Source organism: Oryctolagus cuniculus, chromosome 2, assembly GCF_051225735.1.
Source record: "Oryctolagus cuniculus isolate XC-2025 breed Fujian yellow rabbit chromosome 2, ASM5122573v1, whole genome shotgun sequence".
Taxonomy (NCBI): domain Eukaryota; kingdom Metazoa; phylum Chordata; class Mammalia; order Lagomorpha; family Leporidae; genus Oryctolagus; species Oryctolagus cuniculus.
Window position 1 is genome coordinate 49,437,682 of NC_142868.1, and position 9,978 is coordinate 49,447,659.

Below are 9,978 nucleotides of genomic sequence, written 5' to 3' on the forward strand. Positions count from 1 at the left end.
CCGGGGGGAAGGGGGCCGGCGGCCCGGCGGTGATTCAGCGCGCTCTCGGCGGGGGCCACGCTGCGCCCGGCTCGGGGCTGCGCGGCCCGGGTCCCGGCCCCTCCCCCAGCTCTCCTTCGGGTCCCAGAACACTTGTCGCCCCGCAATCCCCTTCTCTCCTGTTTCTCTTCTCCTCGAGGTTGCATTTTAGACCCCGGGTGCGAATATCCACCCAACGCCCTTTCTTTGTCTACTTCTGTCCACGTCCCGGCAGCCCCGTGTGGACCCCTGGTCCCCCTGGTTCCTGGTTAGCGCTCTCTCCACTCTTGTCCTCACGACCTTCTCTTCTTTTGCCCTTTCTCCGTGACTTTTTCTGTACCCATCTTCCTTCCTGCTCTGTTTGGCCCCTCTTTCCCCTACTTAGTCCCATTCAACCCGTCAGCCCTCTAAGCCCCTTCCTTCGAGAATTTTTCTTCTAACCATTTCCTTGCCCTCTTCCCTCGTCCTTTCTTCATCTCCCCTGCTCCTCCCCTCCCCCATCCTCACCCCCCTTTCAGCTCCCCCTCCTCCACCCTCATCTCCCCTTCTCTTCCCTCCCCTCTTCCATCCTCATCTCCAGCCTCCCTCTCCCTTCCCCCACTCCCTGCCTTAAAGCTGCGGGAGATGAGCGCAGAGGAGTTGAGTCTGGAAGAAATAAAAAGACTTTGAGAAACGGTCGTCCTGAAGCCTTCGGGAAGGGGACAAAGAGTACAGACCGGGGTAGTTATTGTTTCAAAAGTGGGATATGGCGCTACAATCTGCTTTCTGTGTGGCGGACGTCCGCAGCTTCCGCGGGGGCAGAAGGTAAGGCGCTGGAGCGCCTATGGCGCCGGCAGCACCAAGGACAGCGCCCAGGCCAGCGCGCGAGATTCAGCTCCCAGGGGCTGATCGCCGGCCTAGGCCTTCAGGATGACAGTGGGGAGAGGGCTCTCTTCCCCCTCTTCTCTCAGAGCAAATACAATTTAAGTCTGCTTGTAGTAACTCAGTTTGCAGGGGCCAGGCTGGAATCCCACGCTAAGACTTCTCTGCAATGCAGACCTGGCACAATGAACAGAATGCAGGTTTTGAAAACCAAAATTTATTAGAGTCAATTAACAGAAATATTAAGTGTAATGTAGCCTAAGTTTTCTGACATAGGATGGATGCAGAAAATCAAGAGATATCAAGGCCCCAAATTTGAAGGTCAAATATTCCTTGGAAAGGGCAATTTGAAATCTGCTGAGATGAGAAGTCCAGCAAAATACAGTTTGTGATAAGTTTGAACATAGTTGCCTTGTCTTCTTTTGGCTCAGGACTTCCTATATGTAACTGCAATGACTAATTTGAGTTAATTTTAAGTTAATTTAAAAAGACTCACTACAACCTTGAAGAAAATCAGATATTTTCCCTCTATCTAAAGTGTACTGTTTCTCTCTGTATATTTTAATGACTGATTTAAAATGGATTTTCTATATCTTTAAGCATGTTTATTAAAACAAGAACTCCAGACTTTCTCCTGTCTGGTGCAGTCCTAAGCATTAAAATGGCCCTTTGTTGTGGATAACACTGTGGGGGATAATTCAGGGTAAAAAGTTCTGAATGCTCCAAGACACAGTGAATGATAGAGTACAGGACTGAAGACACTACCAGGACCTCAGGGACAAGTGACTGAGTGTGAACTGCTTGCTATGGATGAGGAGAAACCACTGCTGTAGAGACTCTAGGCTTATTTTCTTTGTACATCATGCTTTTTCTTGTCCCTATTTTATTAGATGAAAGGATCATGTACATCAGTAAGTTATCAGAAAATGCCTTGGTTTCTAGTAGTTTTTATTTTTTGCTTTCATACGCCCTCATGGCACATTGATACTAAAATAGAAACTATTTTAGAAAGGGTTAATTCAGGGAATCACTTTTGGTTCATTAATGTGAAACTGCAGCATTGCAGGCTGTGTGGGAAGGATGTTCTCATTTGCTGAGGGATGGGGTATCTCTCAGGGAAGCAGAGCCCAAATCTCAAGATGTTGAAAGGGACAGATGACAGAGTGAGGGAAATGACTTGCCAATGTTGTCAAAACAGGATTTTCTGTTTCATCCAGAGAAATAAAGGAAAAGAGAAAGAAACTCCCTTGTATTCTGTAAAGTCCTGAGGGTCTCAGGGTTGGACACGGCAGGATGGATCTAGATGAGGCCACATACTAATTACCAAGTGACTATGACTTAGTTGCATATTACTTTCTGTTTTCATTAAAATATAGAAAGCCTTTGGCGGTTTCATGTTGCACATTCACTGAGAGCACTTTCTGCAGTGAGAGCACATGGTTAACCCGCAGCCTTCTGCCGTGAGTTTTCTTTAGGGCTTTGGAAATGCAATGACTCTGCAGAGAGACATTTACAGGGAAACACATGTCTAATTTCACAATGAGCCTGTTTTGCCTTGTATCTAAGCTAACTCAGAAACTGTTAAGCTTCCAAGTGGTTACAGAAGGAGGAAAGCATTTTGTATAAGCAAAATAATGGCCAATTACTCAACCTAAATCTGGTGCCTATTGCTTAAAATTGTAACTTCAATGTCACATGCAGTATTTTTCAATCTGAACACTGCAGAATAATGCAGAGAATTATGAGAGTCACTTTTTTGAAGAAAAAATTTCCCTAGCTTAAAAATTACGGGTCCAGTTCTACATTCAGATAAATGGTTTATTTTATATCAGACTTTTTTTTTTACTTTTTTTTTTTACTTTACCCCTTCATGAAGGTGATTTGAAGGTTATATCCATCAGTGAATTTAGCACAAAAACTTTAAAAAGCTCTATAATAAACATCCTTATTTTTTCTAATGTTTTTGAATTTAATATTTTTTGTAGAAAAACATTTTGCATTTTTATTTCCTACCGACACTAAAGCTATAGGATTTTCAACAAATATTGAGAGAAAAAAGCATGGCAGTTTATCTGAATTTACCACACTGCACTGACAGAGTTGAGTTGACTACAGTATTTTGGAATATATATTTTTAAAAAAAGGTTCATGTATGACTTAGGCATAAGATATTTTTAAATGAAATTATTTCTGATGTGGTTTCATAAGCTACAGTTCTGGATGATTTTATAGGGGAACACAGAGCAGGGTCCAATTTGCATGTTCTGCCTGTGGGTAAAGTGCAAATGTTAACTTAGTAATTAAGAGCAAGCTGGTGTGAGATTTCTTTCTTTCTTTTTTTTTTTTTTTTGCATCAAATGATAGTGGGGAAAATACCTTGTTTAAGGGATTTATTTATTGTTTCAGGGATTTATTTATTCAATCAAAAATTAAGATAAAAAATAAGAACTTGGGCATTTTCTCCCTTTTCCAGTTTCTTCATGTTTATTCCTTTAAACAATACTTTTCTGATACACAAGAAAAGCTGGGAGGATGGCAAGTGGGAACCAGCAGCAAGCGAGGCTCCGGATGGAAGCCACCACTGTGGTTTCAGGGTGAGTCAGTCTGAAACAGGATGATCTGTAATTTGTCCCAAACCGTGATGTCTTCCAACTAATTCTTTTTCTTGGGATCTGGTTCTGTAACTTGTTATGCATGATTACTTATGCATTTTCCTTTGCTAATTATGTAAGGGGTTGTTGGTATAGGAAACTGAAACAGGAACATGAGGAAAAAGGAAGCCATAGTACTTATTTCTACTTGAGCCTCAGAATGGCAAATGTAAATAGTAATTTTGACTTTTACTTTTTGGTTTCTTCAGGGGAGAAAGGCTGTTTCCAGTCAGGGAAATTGGAACGTTTATGTGTGTCCCTCTTGCCTTTCATTAAAGTGAATAAGTCTGGACTTTTCTGACGTGACGCCACTGCAGTGGGGTTTGTGTTCCATGCCAGGTATTTTAATCATCCAACGTTGCCTTATATTTCTGTCAGTTACTGTTTTTATGAAGTTAATTGAAGTACTTAAAAAACTTAAAGCACTTAAATCTTTGTAGTGTTCCATATACGACCTCAATAGGTTTGGAAATTTCATGTTTTATAGGGAAAGATCCTGCTTTCGGCTTTAACGTAACCTACTGAGTTTTTTGCTGTGTAATGCCTTTACTCCGCCACTGTGAATCAGTTCTGTGAAAAGCAGAGAAGACTTAGAATGTTTAACAAGCATTTAAAAGACTACTGCTAAAAGTGATTCTAAAAATACATTTCACTAGATGCATAACAACAGTGCTGCTGTATTAATTTTCAGTTTGTGTTTAATTGATCACTTTGGCTTTATCTATAAAATAACAGATCTTGAGGATGACATGCACTTGAATTTTTAAAGCCCTGCATTACACATGACTTTGCACCATTGTGGCCCTGTAATAGTTATAGCATATTTTATCACAATCTTACCAAGGCCTGACTTAGCAAGGAATGTAATTCTTTTATTAGAAACTCTTAATGAAAATGAGCTTTGTAAAACTAGAACAGATCAGTGATTTATTATCTTTGGACCAAATTTCTGAAAAGAGCTAAACCTAGAGATATAAAGTCAAATAGCCCCACCTAATAAGTAAGTCTCATCATTTCTGTTTTTTTCCCAAAATCTCAGAAAAGCAGCACTTTTTCACAATATTTTGAAAATGAACTCACCATCATAGTTCCCTCTTGTCAATTATATTGCCAATAGCATAATTTATTTTAGAATATTTAACTGACGTTTTATTTATTCTGGTTAAAATACACATTTAGTGCAGAAATTACAAAGTGCAGTTTATTTTCTGAAATTTTTCTCTGTGATCTAGATGTAGATATAATCTTTCTGTTTATATAATTCCATGCTCTGTTTTTTAATACAAGTATGTCTGAATATGCAAATTGCTATCTTTAAACAAAATGTGGTAGGTTATGTTATATCCAAGCTCTAGCCAAGTATTTAACTTGCCATTTTCTCTTTAAAAAAAAGTTTTTAAAAGACCTTTTATATTTAGAGTGATAATATAGTAATAGCAATTAAAATGACTACTACTAATCATAGATCAGGAAAGCCTAGTTGGGTCTGACATTAATCCCCATCTCTCTTTTTGTCTGCCCCCCCGTCTCCCTATTTATTGAGAGGAATGTCATCATGAAGTTGAGGGCAGGGGTGTGACAGACGAGAGTGCAGTTTTTTATTGGCCTACACAGACCTGAGTACTGTATTCTTTACATTTAATGGAACTCTCAATCCCAAAGTCGTCATCACCCTCACCATCAGATTTTTATGTGAGAACAATGCTGCACATCAAAGAAGCAAAGCGGGCAAAAGAAAGCAGTGCAGCCTTATCTGGTTTGAGCCATGGGGATCGATAGGGTACAGGCAAATGATTATTTCTGTTTCATAATTGAGTAGTTCAAGGTACTTGTCCCAGGCCACGTATCTGGTGAGTGGTGGAGCCTGGGTTAGAACTCAGATTTTCTAACTTACAAAAAAATCTTTTAGAAGGATATCAAAATCAGCCTTAATCAGAATGCAAAAATAAATTTAAAAGTAGGCAGATAGCAGCAATATCAACAACAATAACTGGTATTTTATAAGTGCTTACTATATGCTGGGTACTGTGACAAGGTTTTGCTGGATTATCTCATTTAATCATTACAACCATCCTGTGAGGTGACAACATTATTATTATTTCCATTTTGTAGAGAAAGCAATTGAGCACAGAGGAGTTAAGTCCTACACACAATGAAGTAGTGCAGTAAAGACAGGAATGCCTGTGTGGTCCGGCTCTGGAAGATGACCCTCATCACAGCTGTCATTTGGCCTTGCAGTCCACTTCAGAAGACACATGCAGTGCATCTTCACAACCTCATCTGGAAGCTATTTGTTTTACTCTTAGAATCTGGAGCGGAGCCAAGCTTAAACCTTGGCCCTCAGTTATGGAATGTGAGCGTCCCAAGTGGAATCTTAACTGCTATGCACAATGCCTGCCCCTGAATTAATTGTCTTTGTTATATTTTATCCTAAATTAGTTTTCTGTGTGATTTGAATATCTAATTCATTCATTCTAGCCTATGCTCTGTGAGTAATATACCTAAAATGCATCCATTATGTTATCTAGTATCTATTGATTATTTATGTGTACACATGCTTTGGGTTTCATTTTTAGAAGATTTTACTTTGTACTGCACATTCATTTTTTATAGTGCCATTTATTTACTAATATATCTATATATTTAAATATATTTAATTTCAAAGGAAAATCTTTAAAATATGCATGCACTTTTTTTTTGATAGATGTCAAACTCCTTAAACTAAATCTACTTTGAGAGGTCCAATAGTAAGCATTTGAATCTTGGCAGAAGAAATAGCTGGGGCCATGATCTTCATCAGGGAAGTTCTATAAGGCAATGGCTGGCCAGGAAGCAGCTTTTAAAATCTATTAGAACAGTGAAGAGACAGCCATGAATAATTTTAAGTGAATCTCTTGATTATCTATCCTATATACTAAAATCAGGTTATATGACTGTATTTATATAAGTTGCCTGGAGACAAATCAACCTTAATTCATTTTTGTTATTTATAGGATAAAGTGCTCTGACTCACCCTTATTTTCATTTATATAAATCTGCTATGGTTTCTGCTTTATCAGATGGGGTCAAGGAAGAGAACCATTTCTCATTTTCTTGAGCAAAAGTTGACCTTGAAAGGAAACAATGTATATCCTGTATTAGTCATGGTGCAATGGGCTTCTGGATTTGGATTACATAAAGTTATTAGGAACTGAATGCCTCATGAAGAAAACCCTTCCTTAACCACTGTGACTCATTTAATATAATTTGGTATGTTTTCTCCTGCCTCCTGAAACTGTACATGGCCTCTTCCTTATGTTATTTTCAATACAGGTTGGAAATTTGGTGCACCTTTGGAAGCTCTGAAGAGGGAGGCACTTGTGTGTCTTCTTGCAAAAGGCATGCTCCTGTCCTGATCAAGCCATTGAAGACCCTCCATTGCCTTGGGGAAAACCTTATGCTTCTGGTTTGACATTCTTGTTTGTGTTTCCATTACCTAGTCCTAGGAAACTCCAACTTATCCCGATCCTTCCTGCCTTTTTTTTTTCTTGGTATAGATCCCTCTCCCAGTCCATGAAGCTGGTTGTTTGAAGACTTTTGGTCAGTACCACCTGTTGGTCATTTAAACAATGACTCAACCTGTGACTGAAATTCTAAATGGAAGACAAATATTACAGATATTTGAATATCCCTTGGTAATTTACTGATTGTGACTACCCAATATATTCAAGCACACACAATGGGCTGCATATGTATCCCACAGTGGTCCTCTAAGGTTATAAGGGAGCTGAAAAGTTCCTGTAACCTTGTGATACTATAACTTCACAATAAAATGCAGTATCCATGTTTTTGTGGAGCTGCTGATGTGGACAAACCTTCTGCACTGCCAGTTGTATTAAAGTATAGCCCTTACAATTATAAACAATCCATAATCCTTGGTCATGCTAATAAATAATTATAAATGGACTTATGTGTTTGCTGTATTGAACTTTCTATCATTATTTTAAATTATTGTCATTATTTTGGAGAGTACTTCTTATTTAAAAGTGCACTATAAAAGTATGCCATGTAACAAAGGCAGCAGGCTCACACATCTCATGTTTGCCTTGATTACATCTAACAACCATATTGACTGATCTCCACCATCTAGATTTGTGAAAATGCACTCTATGATGTTTGCACAACACAAGAAGTATTTATTGTGTGAATAAGTAGTTGATGTTCTATCTTTTTCCTCAAAGTTTCACTCAACAGTTAATCTCTTCAGTATCAGGTGCTGTATTGGACACTGGGGAGGCATGAAAGACGGGCTCCTAGCTTGGAAGAACACAGTCTAAAGGAGAATGAGGCACCTACATACCTAGTTACCTTGAAGGGCTATCTATAGCATAGCCAGAGATAAACAAAGTGTGCTACAGTATTGCTGTGGATTCATTCTGAGAGGAGAAGTGCAGTGGGGGCAAGAGGTGCAGAGTCACGACAGACACTGATTGAGTCGGGTAAAAGTGGGCTAGAGGCAAGCAGCTTGTAAACTCCTTTATTTCGGTTGGTGCAGTAGCTTATATAGCTGAGGCAGCCTATCCGGTCAAGGGGCGATTTATGCTGCAACCAATCACTGCCTGTTGCCAGGCAGGCTCCTTTGCCAGATGGGGGGTTCTGCTGCCATTTCCTGAGTAACTGACGCTTGCTTGCCAGTGCCATCCTGGTGCGGCATTCTCATTCCACCACACTACAGGAGCACAGAGGCTGGGTAACTGCACCAACTGTGATATGGGTGGAAGATATTCAAGGACAGCATTCTGGAGGAGGTGGTGGCTCAGATGAGTTTTGAGACATAAGTTGGAATTGTCTAGAGGAGAAAGGGAAGTGAGAGCTAGCACAGTGTGCTCAAAGTGCTACTTATGAGTAGAAAAAAAGGGGACTGTGATGCCCTGCCTGGAGAGAGGGGTACACAAGATCCTGGATATAAATAGGGCACATAGGCAAGAGTGTCAGGAGAGGGCTCATGTGGCCCAGGCTGGAGAAAGAGGCACAAGAGAGAGCGTGGAGACCTCCCTATGTATTTGTCTTATAACTGGTGAGACACAGTTATAAGATAAATTAAGTTAAGAAGGTTAGAAACCTGGTCAAATTGGAAGTTAACAGAAATCATTTTGGCTGAAGGGAGTAGAATAGTTGGAGGGTGAAAGGGAGTGGAAGCAGGGCCATAAGTCTAGAGGCTGTTCTTGTGATGCAGATGGGATTCAAAGGAAGTATACATTTATTTACAAAAAATTTTTAAAAAGATTTATTTATTTGAAAGTCAGAGTTACACAGAGAGAAGGAGAGGCAGAGAGAAGGAGAGGCAGAAAGAGAGAGAGAGAGGTCTTCCATCTGCTGGTTTACTCCCCAATTGACTGCAGTGGTTGGAGCTGCACCGATCCGAAGCCAGGAGCCAGGAGCTTCTTCTGGGTCTCCTATGAGGGTGCAGGGGCCCAAGGCCTTGGGCCATCTTCTACTGTGTTCCCAGGCCAAAGCAGAGAGCTGGATTGGAAGTGTAGCAGCTGGGACTCGAACTGGCACCCATTTGGGATAATGGCTCTGCAGGCTGCGGCTTTACCTGCTATGCCTCAGTGCCTGACCCAGAATAGTAAATTTATAAAGATGGGGCAGGAGAAGCAAGGCCTGGAGTAGAATGGATAAGTTTGGGTCATAGTAGGACGGGGATGGAATTCCCTGCTGTGATTTCCTGCTGTAGCGAGTTATCAGGCATCTATCTGGTGGCTTAAAACTATACAAATTTGTTACCTTACAGTTCTGGAGTTCAAAAGTCTGAACTCAGTCTCAATGAGCTAAAACCAAGGTGTTGGCAGGACTGTGTTCCTTCTGGAGGATCTAACAGGGAATCTATTTCCTTGCTTTCCCCAGCTTCCAAAGGTCACCCACTTCCTCTTTTCATAACACCTTCTCTCCTTCTTTTAGTGACTTCTACCCCATGTTGCATGTCCTCCTTCACTCTCACCACAACTTCTCTATATAAGACCCTTGTCATTACACTGAATCCCCTGATAATCCCGGACACTCTACCCACATTAGAATCTGTATGCATTTTCTCAGGCTGCTGTAATAAAATACCACAGATTGAGTGGCTTTAACAACAGCAATTATTTCTTTACAGTTCTGGAAGAAACTGGAAGTCCAAGATGAAAGTGTCAGCTGGACTGATTTTTTTCCGTGGCCTCCTGGGCTTGTAGATGGCTGTTTTCTCCTGTGTCTTCATTTGGTCTTCCCTTTCCATGTGTCTCTGTTGTATTTTTTCTCAGAATCGTTGGATGAGGATATGCTCTAAGGACCCTGTTTTAACTTGATCACCTCTTTGAAGCCCCTATCTCCAAATAGTCATGTTTTTAGGTACTGGGAGTTAGAGTTTCGTCATATGAATTTTGGAAGAGCACAACTCAACCCATATCAAAATCTTTGTTAACCATAC

At 40.4% G+C, this 9,978-nt stretch overlaps 1 long non-coding RNA gene across 2 annotated transcripts; it reads left to right on the forward strand.

The window, feature by feature from the left end:
* The first annotated feature begins 54 nt into the window (after positions 1-54).
* Positions 55-7,475, forward strand: LOC149127757 (uncharacterized). 2 transcript variants are annotated; one of them, XR_016229917.1, is made up of 5 exons: positions 55-822; positions 3,353-3,473; positions 3,740-3,869; positions 5,643-5,883; positions 6,843-7,475. It is a non-coding gene; the product is annotated as an uncharacterized LOC149127757 (long non-coding RNA). The 2 variants fall into 2 exon arrangements; XR_016229916.1 differs by having other exon boundaries at positions 511-822; positions 5,643-7,475.
* Positions 7,476-9,978: the final 2,503 nt, after the last annotated feature.